General features: G+C 29.3%; 2 long non-coding RNA genes across 2 annotated transcripts; one reads left to right on the top strand and one right to left on the bottom strand.

The window, feature by feature from the left end:
- The first annotated feature begins 5,919 nt into the window (after positions 1-5,919).
- LOC148199860 (uncharacterized) lies at positions 5,920-6,530 on the top strand. Its single transcript, XR_015785663.1, has 2 exons — positions 5,920-6,086; positions 6,280-6,530. It is a non-coding gene; the product is annotated as an uncharacterized LOC148199860 (long non-coding RNA).
- A 5,979-nt stretch (positions 6,531-12,509) lies between these two features.
- On the bottom strand, positions 12,510-13,137 carry LOC148199859 (uncharacterized). The gene is made up of 2 exons (XR_015785587.1): positions 12,979-13,137; positions 12,510-12,771 (listed from the first exon to the last, which is right to left on the bottom strand). It is a non-coding gene; the product is annotated as an uncharacterized LOC148199859 (long non-coding RNA).
- Between the last annotated feature and the right edge of the window lie 4,295 nt (positions 13,138-17,432).

The following is a 17,432-nucleotide window of genomic DNA, read 5'->3' as shown; positions in this document are numbered from 1 at the left end:
TAACTAATAATTGAAATTTATTAACAAAATATGTCAAATTTTTAAAAAATCTGAAGTACGATTTCGTCATACAAAATTGGCTTATTTCTAAGTTCTGTCTCCATTTTATAAAAGTTGCAATTTTAGAGTCTCTAAATTTACAAGAGATTAATTTTATTAGATTCTTAAAAAAATGTTGATAAATAGTTCATATTATAATATTATGATGCAAAAGTTAAAAACAAAAGCAAGTTATTTTTTAAGTTCATTTGTGCTACCAAAACGTGCTCCCTTTATTATCTTTATTGACCTAGTTTTCTATTGGAAATTTCACTGAAAGCTCAAAAAGATGACAAATTTAGGGTTGGTGACTGTGAAGCAGAAGTTATATATTAATGGGGTTTGGGTTTCAGCATTGAACACTCACAAACTGGGATGGCCAGGATCATTATTTCTTCTATGTCTCTATCTTTTTTCATTATTCTCATAATCACCTTCACTTTCTTCATGCAACCAATTCCAGTCACTGCAGGTTTGTTTCTCTCATTCAATCATCCAAAACTATAAATGAATAGTGTAATATAAAAGGATTTCTAAATGTATTAATTAAATCTGGTTGAAATATATTGAGATGATGAAAAGTTGTTTTAATTTGTAGATTTGAAGATGAGAAAGTTGGGTGTTCAACCAAGCCCACCTCCTCCACCCACTTCAGGCCCAACAATATATGTTCGACCAGCTTTTCCTTCACCTCCACCATAAGATCTTCCATTATTAACGTTCCTTCTCTACTTTCTTTCTATCATTTCTTTCACTGCTTTATTTTATACATTATCGAGTTTAATGTATAATATAAATATCATTGTTATGTCAAAATTTTGATTCCAAACATTCAAAAGAGGAAACACACTATTTAGTGTATATTTTTCCTACCTTTGATAACAATATGTTGTAATTCCTCCTCGTTCGATTAAAAAGTATAATATAAATAAGAATTATTTTTTTTTTCAATTTAAGCATACCATAATCTGTTGAAATTGTTGAATTCGGAATGAGAAATTTGGTTTGACTTGAGTGAAATTGTGCTTTGTTATGCATTGTTTTATGATCAGTTTTGGAATGGATGAAAATTTTCAATTTTGTTTGAGGAATTGGCTGATAAAGAAATATTTTCTATATTGGTTTAGTATACTAAATTTGTATTAACAAAGAAGGTAAAAATGGTTTATTTAAACAAATTTTCCAGGCACACTTGTTAATCTTCATAACACCGGTACCATCAAACACTTAGAAAAGTTAAGTCAGAGAACTCTTGTGAGAACGATATCACTTTGGGAGCTTGGGACGCTTACTACACATTGAGTTCTCTCAATGATCCAAAACATTGAACTCTATGTATAGACCGTTGAACACTTAGGAACAGTTAGAATCAGCGTCGCTGAAATGATGTTGGATGTTGGAAGTCCCAGATCGACGATAAATAAGATCAATTTATAATATATAAATAGGATGCAAATCTCAAGTCAGGGTTGAGTTAGGCTTAAAGTCCATTTCTAATATGATATTAGAATCATGGTTAAAGTCTATCCTAACGAGTTTTATGTGGGCATTTATGTTTCCACCCGTTGTCATAAGGTCAATTTATAATATATAAGTGGGGTGCAAACCTCATCTTACAAACCGGTTTATGGGATTGAGTTAGACTTAAAGCTCATTTCTTAATATTGGACACCAAATGTAATCTGCTGAGATCATGTATTAAACCATTGGATGCAAGTTTAATAATTTCTCCCATGGAGCTCGACGATTGAGTAGCTTTGGGCGACTTTTTTGGAACGTTGGACGGTGTGTAGGACCATTATTAGTTATTTTAAATCCCAACACAATAATATTTTAGCTAAGTGGCTCGTCCACCAGCACCATTTTTTTTCAACTTTATTCACAACCAATCATTATCTTTATCTGTGCCTTTTCTTTCCAATAATTTTGGATCATGACACTCATCCATTCCTATTATTGAGAGTGTAGGGCATTTCATTATTGTGGTAGAAAATTTAAATGGAAGACAGTATCGTTCTTAAACAACCTTTCACCTCAGTACACTAATATCAGTAATCAATTACCTTCACTCAAATGCCATTAACATTAGACTCATTCTTTTCATCAAGTCAGGGCATCACTCCAACAGTATCATTCTTAAACATGTCATCTATTTAAGTTTAAAATTATGTTGTACAAATATTAATTTCAACAAACTTTCTACCTTAATCTAGTTTCTTTCACTATGTTGGTCTGTAGATATAGATTTTGTTGTAATTTAAGAACAACTTTAAAATTAAAACTTCAAATAAGAACTTTAAAACAATGTAGCTATTTTGAAATTTTTTATTTTTTGAAAGCTTAATAGAAGACTCTAGATAATGATAATATGGTAGAAAGACGGAGAGAAAAGGTCCTAAATTATTTTAGATTTGTTTATGGAAGCATTTGCACAAGGCAAGTGTCCTGATATAGCGTCGTGTGTTAATTCTTTTCTAATTTTTTTTTAATTGGTATATACACAGAACATGAATGAATTTCCATTAAATCTTGGATGATGTATGATAGGCACAAAGGAAGGAAGAGGTGATTTGAAGTTGTCTTTTACATTAGGAGTTAAAGTGTTTATAACCAAAGTTTGGGAAAATACCATTATCATAATGACAAGGAAGTTTGATGTAGTGAAATCCTACAATAATTTTGGAGGAACAAGTTGTGAAGGTTTACCTCTACAAACATAGTTTCAAATTTAATTATTTGATTTGGAAAGATCATATGAATGAATACCAAAAGATAATTTAGATAATGGTTTAACTTGGACGCGTGTGAAGACAAATGATGAACAAAATGACCAATTTATATTGATGCAAGTCATGGTGCATAATGCTCTTATGTAATATGAGGTGTGCCAAATATCAAATTAAGATAACATAGAAGAACTCTTCATGAAGAAACTCAGATTTTATAACATTTTGTTGTACCAAATACGTCGATGTATGTAAGGACATCAAATTCCAAATTATCAAATATGTGTTAGATTATGAGTTTATAAGTCTAATTGGGACGAGATTATGGGTTCTATAATTCAAATAGAAGGAACTAAAATTTGTCAAACCTTAATGTCGCAGTCCAAAGCGCCACTGTTGAAAATGAGAGTGCAATGAAGGAGCGAACAAAGACGTACACGTCAAATTGACGGAGAACCGTCGAAGGAGCCCTAACGCACTGATTAAACGGAGGAGAAGGAGCCCTAACGCACTGATGAACGGAGGAGAAGGAGCCCTAACACACTGATGAAATGGAGGAGAAGATCCCTAACGCACTAATGAATGAGAGGAGCAGCGCAAATGAAACAGAGGAGAAGCGCTAAGCAGTGATGAGTCAAATTGCAGGAGTAGTCCTAGTAGGGGGGGGGGGAATTTTTTAATCATAATACATAGCGTTATCTATTTGTCTCCATAGATAATTTAATTAAAAAAACGTTATCTATTTAGTTTTCATAGATAGCGTTTTTTTAAAGAAACACTATCTATTCATATATTTCAAATTATTAATTAAAAAATAATATTAAATAGTTATAGATAACGCTTATTTAAAAAAACGTTATCTTAAATAAGCGCTATCTATTGATAATCTCATAATTAGCTATGATTTTTTTTATAAATTTGAAAACATATTATTAATTAAAATTAAGAACTTAAATGAAGATATAGAAAATATTTTGAAAATATCAATTTATTTGTTCTTAATTTAACATTTAAATATTTAGTTCTAGGATTCTTATTAGGATTTTTCACCCTGCTTTTGATTTATTTAATGACCAAATATTAGTTTCTAATTAGATACTTAAATTAAAAGAAAACTACAAATAAAGATAGAAAGTAACTTTTTTAAGTTGATCTGAAAATAGTTTCATCTTTTCTCTTTTTCTATATGTAACTCTACTTTTAATGATAGTATTTTTTATAATGTTTCCTTCATAAAAATATTTTTATGAAATTTTATTATGATATTATTTCTATTGTTTTTTACATTCAAAGTCTCACATAATTTTAGAGTTGAGATAAATAGTAATTTGAATATATTTTTTTCTTTAATTTTAAATGTGATGATTGACTATAAAAATGTTATCTCAATTAACTTTGAGTCTGAAACATTTATTACTATTGGAGACTAATCGAGATTCAAAAGGCAAACCTTTATTAAAAAAATGAATGAAAAAATAGTTTTAAGTCGAATCCTTATTTCTTTATCATACCATTGACGGATCAACCTTCATTCACCTCAGACATTGACAATAAAATTTGTTCCGTTACATCTAATAATTATACATTACTTAGAAATCGAGACTAATAACAATTTAAATATATATTTTTCCTTCAACTCTATAAAACACTTTTTTAAAAAATAAAACCATGACAAAATTGTAAAGTTTAAAACAAACAATATAGATTTTAACTATGCTGTCTCAATATACTTGAATTAAAAACATCTATAAATCTATATTTTTACTTTAATTTCAATATTTTTAAAAAAATGGTCAATAAATAAAATAGCCTTCAATGATGTATAGACTATTCATTATAAAATTAAAATATAACTTATACGTTACATTTTTGGGTTAAATATGTTTTTAGTCCCTAAACTATTGACCGTTTCTGGTTTTCGTCCCTCTTCCAAAGTAAGGTACAATTTGGTCCTCAATCTTTAAAAAACGTTCGTTTTAGTCGAAAAAACGAACGTTTTGAGGACTAAAACGATGACTAAAAACAAAATTTTGAGGACTAAAACGAACGTTTTTCTAAAGAATGAGGACCAAATCGTACCTTACTTTGAAAGAGGGACGAAAACCAGAAACGGCCAATAGTTTAGGGACTAAAAACATATTTAACCCTACATTTTTTTATTACAAATATAATTTATATCTTTAAAATATTTATTTATAATAAATTTTAATTATAAAAATATTTATATAATACGTTGCTAGTACCAAAAATCTAATTTCCCTTCTAATCAAATTGGAAAACCTCTTGAATTCTCCTTCTAATAATTGTATTTTTTTTTCAAAAGTTACTATTATCTTTTTTATTTTAGTTCCTTCAAAGGTGCCAAGACTAATCCATCAACGCATTCCAGTCAAACACAAACAATCCACGCTAGAATTAGGGTTCATACTTAATACATGACCTTCAATCATTTTTATGGCTTAAAGTAATGTGCCATTAAAATAAATTTGTTATTGTTATACTAAATCGATTTTAAGGTTTGGAATTTAAAAATTTGTAAATAAAAATATGATTAAAAAACAGAATCTATTAAAGTTATTCAGTCAATTTTTTCAACAAAAAAAAAACTATAGATAAAAAGAAAAACATTTTTTAACGTATTTCTTTACATTTTTATCTTTTCCAAAATACAACTATGCATACGAGGTTAAGGTTAGAAGGTAGTTTCAAAACGTCTAACCCATTTGCACGGTCTTTTCTTTGGTTCACAATTTCAAATAACCTATTATAGTTTTTTGTCACATGCAACATTACCACGAAGTTTCCTTGTATAGTAGCTTTTCCAGGTTCCTCATTTATACAAATCTTCAATTTTTTTTTTTAATAAATTTGGATTCAAGTTCTTTTAACTAAAATGTAACTGGAATTTTGTATGTGATAAAAAATATATATAAACTAGATGAGAAAAAATTATTACAAGTGATTAATTTTAAATTCTTAAGACAGTTTTATAAATAATTCATATTGTAATATGATTATGCAAAAATTAAAAGCTAGTTATTTTTTCTGTTGATTTTTCTTACCAAAACGTGTTCCCTTTATTATCATTATATATTGACCAACTTTTCCGTAGGAAATTTCATTGAAAGCTCAAAGAGAAGCAAAATTTTGGTTTGGTAACTATGAAACAGAAGCTATATATTAATTGAGTTTAGGTTTCTGCATTGAACACACATAAACTGAGGATGGCTAGAACCACTATTTCTTTTATGTCTTTGTCTTTCTGTATTCTCCTCATAATCACCTTCACTTTCTTCATCCAACCAATTCCAGTTAAAGCAGGTTTATCTCTATCATTAAATCATATAATTTACACTGTAATATCACGTGTCATTTATATTATTATATTATCATTCTCTAAACCGTATCAATATTCATTTAAAAAAAAATCGTGTTAACTCTTTTTAATAAAAACTGAGAACTATATTGAGATGAGAAATATATTGAGATGATGAAAAGTTGTTTTAATTTGTAGATTTGAAGATGAGAAAGTTGGGTGTTCAACCAAGCCCACCTCCTCCACCCAGTTCAGCTCCACCAACACATGTTAAACCAGTTATTCCTTCACCTCCACCTCCAGTTTCCATGGCATAAGATCTTCCATTATTAATCATCTATGCTCCTTCATCTACTTTCTTTCTCATCATTTAGTGTATACATTTCCTGCAGTTGATAAATTGTACTTCTTCCTCATTCAAATAAAAGTATAATTATTTAATTTGTAAATACTTAATATTATTTAATTTTATTATAAGATCTATTCTGATCTTCATCGGATAATAAGTATCCCGGTTCATATAATTGTTTCCATATCTTTTAATTAATTTTTATAATATAACACATAACAAATAAAACATAATATTATCATATATTTAATATAAAAAATAATGTTCTCGTTTTTTTTTTTTCAATATCAAATATTTAAAAAAAATTATAAAGATATAAATTTCAAAAACAATTAGATAAAAATAAAATAATTATAAAATATTACACATTAATAACAATTTATGACAATCAAAATATTTGTTAATTCTACAAATATTAATAAATAGATGAAGTTAAAAAATAATTTTGAAAAATTATAAAAAAAAATATTTGTAAGGACCTAGAAAATAGAGTACTAGAGCAGATAGGTGTATTAAAATAATGAGAGATTATTTTACTTTAAAATAATCTTATAATATAAATAGAATTTTTATAAACACGTCTCATTATTCTAAGAATACTTCATCTCTCTAGAACATTATTCCTCAGAGTTCTCTGACTTCTCTCTACCATCTCTCACTTCTGTGTTATCTGTTCGACGATCAGGAGGTGCCTAGGCGATCCTGGCGTTAAAGACTTCGATCTTGACTGATCAATTTCGTGATTCTCACTGGTAAGTTGTGTGTCCTCTTTATCCTCTTGTTCTTGATTCTTGATCATGCAAGTAGTGTTGTTGCATGTGTCTCGCATTTTCCTTCTTCATTTTTCAGCTTAATTTAGGTTCTAAGAGCTATTTTCTATCACAAATTGGTGATTTGTAGGTGTTTCTAAAAATTCCTTACGGTGCAAGTAAGTGATCGGGGTTTCGATAGAGCTGTCCAAAATCTTGTTCAAGGTAAAGGAAGTTAGTTGTTTTCTTTAAAATTAGTGGTCTAGAATGTGTATGTTGGATTCTATGTACTTTACTGTTTGAGTCATATTTTAAATTGTTTGTAGTTGAAATTAATATGTACTGAATTGTAAGTTGTGAAATTGTGGAATGATGTTTGTGAACTGATGTTGGATATGAACTAAACTGTAATTGTGTATGTTATATGAGTGAAATCTTTTAAAATGGTTATTATAGTAAGTTAAGTGCATTAGGTAGTATTTGGGGTCAATTTTGAGGAAGTGAAGTAGTGAAATTGTGACTTAGGGGTTAGAAGTGGTATTGGTCAATTGGGATAACTTAGACAAGTCATTTGGGACTTATTTGAGTCCCTAAGTGGTTCAAGAAACTGTGAAAAGTGGTAGAATTGGATTTGGATCTCTAGGTTGAGAGATTTGTAGTTTTGGAATAGAATTTGGTTCATAATAAACTTAGATTGATGTTAGGAAGGTTTAAAATCACTTAGTCAAGTCTAATTAAGTTTATACAACAATCTAGGGGTATTAGAAGTTGAGAAAAATGCTTAGAATTGGTAAGTTGTGATTGAGTTGCATAATTCTACAGAATTTCGTTCTACAGATTATGCAGACTCGTTGTGCGAATGGATTCGCATAGCGAGTCACCTTGGCGAGATGCTCTCTGCCAAGGCATTCGCACAACGAATGGGTGCGCTGTGCGAATGGATTAAGAGGGTTGCTCTCTGTTTGATGATTCGCATGGCGAATCAGGTCACTATGCGACTTGTTATATGTGGATTGTAATATGGAACATATGAACTCATAATAATAATAATATATTTTTTAGGAAAGGAAAGTTGGATGCTGAAAAGATATTTACCTTAACACAACTTAAGACATGGGATTCGATTACCAATAAAACCTCAAAAGATAAATTCTCTTATTTGGGTAGGTGTTTTTGCCCATCTATGTATTTAAAGTATATTTTTAGCTAGCTATACAAAAAGGAGAGAAAGAGAGTGGTATAACTTTGTTTGGATCAATAAGAGAATAATGAGATAGATCTATGTAAAAGTTTTATGTGTTATCTAGTTAGCTTTTTCATAACAACATGTGACTCTTTTAGGTCAAAATAATTGATATATGATCCAAGACAATCATGGTTCAAAAGATGCTTTCTAACCTTTTTCAAACATTTTAGTTTAGAACTATCTGTTGTAGATATAATTTGACGAATAACAATTAAGAGAAAAAGGATGTTTTTCCACATGTACTATTAGAAACTTGTGCAAATATATTACGTAGAGTTTGAAATGTTGTTAGGATCAACAATAGAGAAAACAAACTTATAATTTGATGACTGGACATGAAGCTTTTTTGTCCTCAATGGTGGTGGTGGCATGTTCTACTGAGTGAAAGATGAAATATGCATGGAAATAAGTTGAATAGGGATGAAGAAAAGTGACAGGAATGGAGCGTCTGAGTTAAAGATCAAAACAATCCAAATGGAACAACACATTATATACTAGCGAACTTTAAAGTAACACTTGAACAAAGCTTATGATGATACCGTGAATTGTTTATGTGTGTATAGGATGAAATCAGAAGACACCTATTCTGTTTTTTTCTGGACATCATTGTCTTTTGTCTACTATAATATTTATATGATAATAAATGAAACATATATTTACTTTTATGATAACCGGTCAGATGTAAAGACTGTGACTTTAGGGATATTTAAATTCAATGCTTCATTTACCGTATAAACGTACAGTCTAAGTGGACGATCGACCAAGAGAAATCGAATCATTCATAGTTCTAAACAATCTTAAGTATAACCTCTAATCAAGTTTATTTAGTCATACTTATTAGATGTTGGATCGTGATTACAAGTTTACTAATCATAAACCCACCACAAAACTTATAAATATAAGTCAAAGGTAAAAAGATAAATCATTATATTTATTGTGAATTTAAGATTTTACTGTGATTTTTGATCTGAGTTAAAGTACTGACTTGAGTGTCGAGGTGAATTTAAAAAGTACACACTTACAGTTTGGAGGCTGGACATTGAGAATCTAGAAAGAATTTGACTAATTGTCTTCAAGATAACATAAATTGATTTGAAGAAAAGTGTAAAGGACTATTTTGTGATGATCCTCAACTCTACGTTCGAAACACTTTACTTCTTTTTTTCTTTTCTTTTTTTCTTGTGTAAAAGATGAAACATCCCAAAAACTTTATTTAATATAAATCTTCAATTATAAAAAAAAAACATTGATAGCAAAATCATGACAAATGTTTTAATTTTTTAAAAAAATTAATAAATTATGGTGATCATATAACTAAACTAAGAAAAGAAGAAGAAAAAAGTCCAATTTATTAAACTATTTTACAAATTAAAACCTAAAGAATTTGAAGATGCATTGTTGATGCCTTTCCGCAGAGGAGATTTTTAAAATTGAATTAAACTGGAATTAACATAGTTGGACCCTTTAAACGGTGAATTCATCACACCGTTGTCAAAGAAGATTTGTATCTTTATGGAAAAATCAATAGAAACTAATTACGGCCTCATGCTTACTAATTCATACATTTTAACGTCACGACTACGCTATTTTTCTCATTTATTTATTGACTTCTGAAACTAATATTAAGAGCTCTGATTTTCCTTTTCTTCATCAATCCTGGTCTTCATTTGACAAAAGTTTTGGAGTCATCCCCTGTTACATTTTCCAAATCAATTTTTATAGAATGAAATCAAAGAAAAAAATTAGAATTTTCTATAAATTTCTCTGAATTTCTGAATCTGAAGCAACAGTGGAATAATATCAAGTTTCAACGTTGTGAGAGATGGCTAACATCTTCAGTCTCTCATCAATCTTTGCACGTTTGCTTCTGTTAACGATAGCCTTTGCTTTGTTTATGCAGTTGAGTGTTGGTTCAGGTTAGTCTACGTCATGAATCATGAAAATTCATACAAGAATATCATCACGATCTCTTCCCCTACGTATATGCTGATCATTTTTTTGAAGAATTTGCGTATCATCAAAATGTAGGGTTTTGATCATTCTGGATAAACGTTTTGAACCGTTGACATCATCTTGTTGTTTTAATTTGCAGATCTGAATATGAGGAAACTGGGTGTAATGCCATCGCCACCTCCGCCACCATATCCAAACCCAGCACTAGGGCCTGCAAGATAAATTAGGGCTACCATGACCTAGAAAATTTTCATGTTATTCTTGTTCCATAAATAAATATATATTGGGATTTGAGTGCAAAAAGTGCAGCACATTTGATTCCAAACATATATTTATGAGTAAACGTTATTTCTTTCTGTTCGTAATAACCGTGGTCTAAGAAAAAATAAATCCAGATAAGTTTCGTTTTAATCTTTTTAACATAGTAATAATATTATTAATTTTAATTCTGTCCCTAATAATGTTAAAGTTAATGATGATAAGACTAATTTGGTAAACTCTTGTCTTTTTTGTTTATTTACTGTTTCATTTTTCTTTGCATGTTTAAAATAAACCTAGAAGGACGAAAAGTAAACGAATGAAAAAGAGATAATCCGCAACTTCTCCAAATTGTCTGTCACTAGTTCTCAGGTTTTTGTTTTTGTCAGCATAGGCATTATTGGGTTGTTACCTTTAACCTAAGTTTAGAGAAGCGTTGCTGTTTACACCTGCAAAACTACTATTAAAACCCTCCAACTTTTCAGAAATTTCCATCGTCTTTAAACTAGATTCTGATGGGTGATCATGGGATTTTATTTGGGTGACAATTGCTTTCTCTAGTGGTTAAGTGTAGATTTGGTCGTGAAGTTTTTGTGGAGAATTAATGTTGTTTCGAATCTGAAGTCGAGTTATTTCAAACACCTTTACAATTTCTCCTTAAGCGCCGTCTAGTTGTCCTATTAGGTCTTTTTTCTCATTCCACCGTTTGAAGGTGTACCTGTCAAAGGTTTTTCGATGCTAAAGTCAGTAAGTTATTCGTTCGGTAACTCAATATAATAATAATAAATACATATATACATTTGTGGGTGCATATATAAAAGCCTAAGCACCTTATTGCTTTTCTATCTTTAGGCGAGAATGTCTTCCATTATTATTACTATAATAGTGGTGTGTTGCCTTATATATGGAAGAACACCTACCACTTTTAGTTTTCGTTATCATTTATTAGAAATTTAATCCAAAGGTCGAATAAGTATAATTAATATGCATTAATTATAAATTGTGTTATTACCCTTTTGGAATGTCAAATTTTTTTAAGAAGATCTTAAACATAATCTATGAATAAATGACAAGACGTTAACACTAACTTCAAAGTTCTTATAGATTGGAATGAAATTCTTTATTGATCAGAAAGGAGATATGATATTCCCTGCTAACACTGAAATCAATATAGGATTTATCAATGTGAGTAAGAGATATATTGGATGAATATTAAGTGTGTCTTCTTTAAGTCATACTAGTTATATTTATAAGATTTACATAAATCATAAACCTATATTATCATTGAAATAATACTAACTTCAAGTATATAATAATAATATAATTATATGTAAATATTGCTCTAGTAAATATAAGTTTGTATTGCTTTGAAGTGGTTTAATAAACCTTATTGATCATATTCTTTATTATGTCTCTCAATCAAGTAAGAACCTATTAAAATATGGATGGAATAGAGTTTTTCTAATTTTTTATTAGAGTTTCTTTATATTATAAAAATATTATAATATTTTTTTTAAAAAAAAATTACTGCTCTTAAATTATTTTGTAAGATCTCATATTATAATTCTTTTATTTATAAAAATCTGTCTACAGTAAATAATATTTATCATCAATTACATTGTAATTAAAATATTATAATAGTAAATAAAAAATTATTTTATAATTATTTTCAAATAATAGCTATGTATTTCAATAATCATTATAATATCTAATCTTTTAATATATTTTTTATTTTTTATTAAGGTAAAAAGTAAATACATACTCATATTTAATTCTTTCAAATATTGAAAGATGGAATGCACAAAATTATTTTGAATAATTATCCAATTTCTAACCATACTTTTGGTAATTGATTGCTAAATTCCAGTAAAAATAAAATCAATAATAAAAAGATTTTAATTTCCTTATAATCTATAATTGTCCATCCACCCAGTATAAATCTTTTCTTGATCATACACATTGTTATTTATAACATAAAACCTAATACAGTAAAAGAAAATGAGAAGAAAAGAAAACTTGAAGCCCTTATGATTTGTTGTAATGTTTCAGGAATTCCTATGTTCCAGGAATTATTTCCGGGTGTATTGGCCCGCCATGATCGGGTGTAGGAGGTGGACTCGCCATGGGACCCCTAGCTGCAAATTCATATCATCACAATTTTTAGAAAACATACTTTTACACATTCAATATGATATTATACTATTAAAACATAAACTTAAAATTTAATTTAATGTTATAATATCGACTTAATATTTATTTTTATCTATATTATAAGAATTGTCTATATTTATTATTCGAATATTTTTTGTAAAGTTTTGGATGATTGAATGAGAGAGACAAACCTGCAGTGACTGGAATTGGTTGCATGAAGAAAGTGAAGGTGATTATGAGAAGAATGAAAAAAGATAAAGACATAGAAGAAAGAGTGATCCTGGCCATCCCAGTTTGTATGTGTTCTATGCTGAAACCCAAACCCCATTAATATACAACTTCTGTTTCACAGTCACCAACCCTAAATTTTCCACCTTTTTGAGCTTTCAGTGAAATTTCCTATAGAAAACTAGGTCATTAAAGATAATAAAGGGAACACGTTTTGGTAGAAAAATGAACAGAAAAGATAACTTGCTTCAAAATATCTAATCCATTTTGCATGGTCTTTTCTTTCGTTCATACCTTCAAATAACAGGTTTCTGATGATAGCTTTTATAATAACATTACTTCGAACTTTCGTTTTATAATAGCTTTTTCAGATTCGCCATTTACACAATTCTTCAAACAGGAGTGGTCAAATTAACATATTTTTTTTTTCTTCAAGTGAATTTGGATTCAAGCTCTTTGAAATAAAATATGATTGGAAATTTTCCACCCCACTATCCTTACTTTAAAATAAAAGAAAATATATATAAATAAAATTTCATTTACCCACCTATATATTCAATTATATGCATAAACAATTACAATCCCCATCCATACAAAACTAAATACATATTTTTCAAAGTGGTGTGGATAATAAAAATAAAAGTGACCTTGTTTTCGGCTTGAACAAAATGTGGAGAGGACGTGAACTAAGACAAGGTAACATAATATAACATAACGTCGTCTTAAATTTTAAGTTAACTTATGAAAAAAATACGGGCTTGTGGGTTATAGAAATCAACTTGTGATAATTAGAATTGAAGAATTTTACCTTTGTTATATGCACTTGAAATGTTACGTGGAATTTGAAATGTTGTTAGGATCAACAATAGAGAAAACAAACTTATAATTTGATGACTGGACATGAAGCTTTTTTGTCTTCAATGGTGACATGTTCTACTGAGTGAAAGATGAAATATGCATGGAAATAAGTTGAATAGGAATGAAGAAAAGTGACAGGAATGGAGCGTCCGAGTTAAAGATCAAAACAATCCAAATGGGACAACACATTATATACTAGCGAACTGTTGGAAAAAAACGTGACCCACATAAATAATAATACTCTTCCATTCATTCGAGTTATTTTTCATTGAACCTTGGCAACCTTTAAATAGTACAAATAAGACTTGGATCAAGTACAAATAATAAAAACTAACAATAGAATATCAACTAACTTAAAATAAAATCTACCTAATCTATCTCTATCTTATATTAATAAAATAAAATAATACTATCCTAAATAATAGGAAAATCAAAACTATCTATATCTATTTTATCTCTATCAAAATCAAATCAAATATTACTAAACTCAAAATTAATAAAATAAGATTTTAATGAATCCCTAAAATTTAAGTTTATTCCAACACAAACTTGAAAGTAACACTTGAACAAAGCTTATGATGATACGGTGAATTGTTTATATGTGAAAAGTATAGTATAAAATCAGAAGACATCTATTCTGTTTTTATGGACATCAATGTCTTATGTCTACTATAATATTTATATGATAAGGAATGAAACATATATTTACTTTTATGAAAACCGTTCAAATGTAAAGATTGTCACTTTAGGAATATTTAGATTCAATGCTTTATATACTTTATATACTTTAGGAATATTGTTTTTGTGCAGTATAGAGTTGCAGGGGAGAAGATGGGAAGGAGGTGCAAGGAGGCTTCTCAAAAGGAAAATTGATTTAGGTTTTTATCCTAGTCAAGGACAAATGGGTATTATGAAATATTAGGAGGTGGAAGAAGAAAAACATAGGGTGCAGTAAGAAATCCCCTATAGTAAGGCCATATTGGTTGTCCAAGAAAAAGCCCACACAATATACATGCTTCCTCCATATACTTGGAAATGCTTTATATATATACGTGTGTACTTAATAATGTTTGAACATTATATACAAACTAAAACAGATTAAAAATAGAGATTAAGAAAAATATTTTTTATGGTATAAGATGGTCAGAAATATATTTGTATTCGGTTTCTTTTATTTTATATTCGCGGTTGCAAGAAAAATAAAAAAAGATGTGTGAAAAAAATAAGAAAGTGAGTAAAAAATATATTTATTGACGTAAAATGAAAGAAAATTGTCGTTTTAAAAAGTAATTAATTAATTAATTAAAATTAAAGTATGAAAATAGATAAAAGAGAGAGAATCGTTTATAGTTCCTATTTCTTCTATTGCTTATTGCTAAGCAAGTATCGAAAGATGCACAATTTTTAATCTAAGAAGACATATATTTCAAGGTTTCTTACAAAGCAAGAGTGTATGATAAGGTAAAAGTAAATTACGAGAAAAATAAATTTCGAAGTATTTAATTTTTTTTTAGTTTCGATTGTTTTGTATTAAAATTCAAAACAAATCCAACTGAATAAAAAATGGATTAATTCTATTCAATTTTCTAAAAAAAAAAAGAAAACAAATATATCATTTTATCTAGAATTCCGCATAATTTATTATTTTAAAAGGACAATAAAGAAGTTTAAAAAGGTATTGCTATTGACACCTGCTAAACTACTATTAAAACCTTCCAATTTTTAAGAAGTTTCCATCGTATTTAAACTAATTTTTGTGAATATATTCGATTGAAATATCACCATTACTGAAACAATGTTTTCGTTGTGTCTTTGAACAAGACTTCTTAGAAATATAGAATCAATAATGCAGTCATTAGGCTGGCATTGACACCTTTGTCACCATGATTGGTAGTATTACAGGAATTTCAAAGACAGACAACCAATGATGGAATTCGGGTTCACACTTACCTTTGTTTTTATGTTTTTTGTGCAGTTAAAACTAGCTTTGACAATGTTATACTAAAACTGATTTTAAGGTTTGGAATTTAAAATTTGTTAAGTAAAAAAATGTGATTAAAAAAAGAGATTCTATTAAAAATGTTTAGTCAATTTCTTTAACGAACCTATAGATAAAAGAGAAAAACATTTTTAGCGTATTTCTTTATATAATTTTTTATTATTATCTTAATTTATGAAAAATCACAAACTTTTACTCCTTCATAATGAATTTCATTCATTATTTTATAGATTTGAATAAAATTTAACTGATTACTAAAATTCATCAATAAAATATGTGGAATTTTCAAAGATCTGACGTACGATTTCGTTCTATAAAATTGGCTTAATTCTAAGATTACTCTCTAAATTTTATAAAATTTGCAATTTTAGTCTCTAATTTTTCACTCTAGTCTATTATGTTTTAATTACCCTTGGCTCATGAAATTCTTTTTATGCAATTTTGACCTTCAATGTTTATTTATCTAGAACTTTATTTAACTTTGATTTTAAAAAAGTTAAACCCCTTTAGTTGCCCTATTTATGTGGATTTTTCTCAGTTTGATCCCCGTATTTTTAAAATCTCCAATTGAGTCCTAAAAAGTGTTAATTTGAATCAATTGAGTTCCTGCCATTAATTTGGCTTAACGGGGTTAAGTTTTTGTTGAAATTGGAGGTTGACGTGTCAACTTTTGTAAACGTGGCATGCTGAGAGGAATGTGTTTGTGCCGCCGTCAGCACCATGGGCAACCCTAGGCCACCGTCAGCCACCCTGCCGCCTTGCCGTAACCTCGTCGTCACCCTAGACCACCTTGTGCCGTCGTCACGAGTTCGATTTCTCCACCAATTCGCGAACATCTTCATCAACCTCCCTCACCGTCATTCAAACACCACCCAACACTGCAAGTCGTAGCATTTCCCCCTGGTGGTTTGGTTGCCCCAATTGATGTCGTTGTTCCCCCTGGCAACACCGGTCTCGATCCATCTCAAACTTCTTTCTTCCTAGTGCTTAACATTCCAATCGGTCTTGAGCCATCGCTTGGCTTCTCCAAATCGTGCTTTAACATCTGGAATAATTGTTGTTATCTCAAAACAGGAACCCAATTCCAAAACAGAACCTGAAAGCCATAATCCCAAAATCTCGATCATCAACTCAAATGAAACTTACGAGATCAAGAACACAAGAAGCATAACTCTGATCCCAAAACGCAATTTGAGAAAACAAGAATAGAACACCTAGAAAAGAATTCCTAAACAAAATCAAAAACCCCAATTTGCAAGAACAAATTACAAACCCTAACCCCCAATTCGTGAGACCCAAAACTGTAGAAAAGATTTAAGAGAACACCCAAAATCGCAACAATCAGGAAACCCAATTTCAACCCCGATCCCAAACGCGAAAACTCATTCAAGCCCCAGTCATCTTCCATTTTCTTTTTCTCCGATAAAATGCTAATGAAAGATAAGGTAAAAATACAAGAAAAAGGAAGAGTAAAAGAGAAAACTTCCATAAATTGAAACCCACCAACATACGGTGGCGTTGCGGTGATTGACACCTGCTTCACGCTTTTCCGAAGAAGAC

This window comes from Vigna umbellata, chromosome 4 (assembly GCF_029865625.1).
Source record: "Vigna umbellata cultivar VRB3 chromosome 4, Vumbellata_1.0, whole genome shotgun sequence".
Taxonomy (NCBI): domain Eukaryota; kingdom Viridiplantae; phylum Streptophyta; class Magnoliopsida; order Fabales; family Fabaceae; genus Vigna; species Vigna umbellata.
Note: the sequence above shows the minus strand (reverse complement) of the source record. Positions and strands in the feature narration are given on the sequence as shown.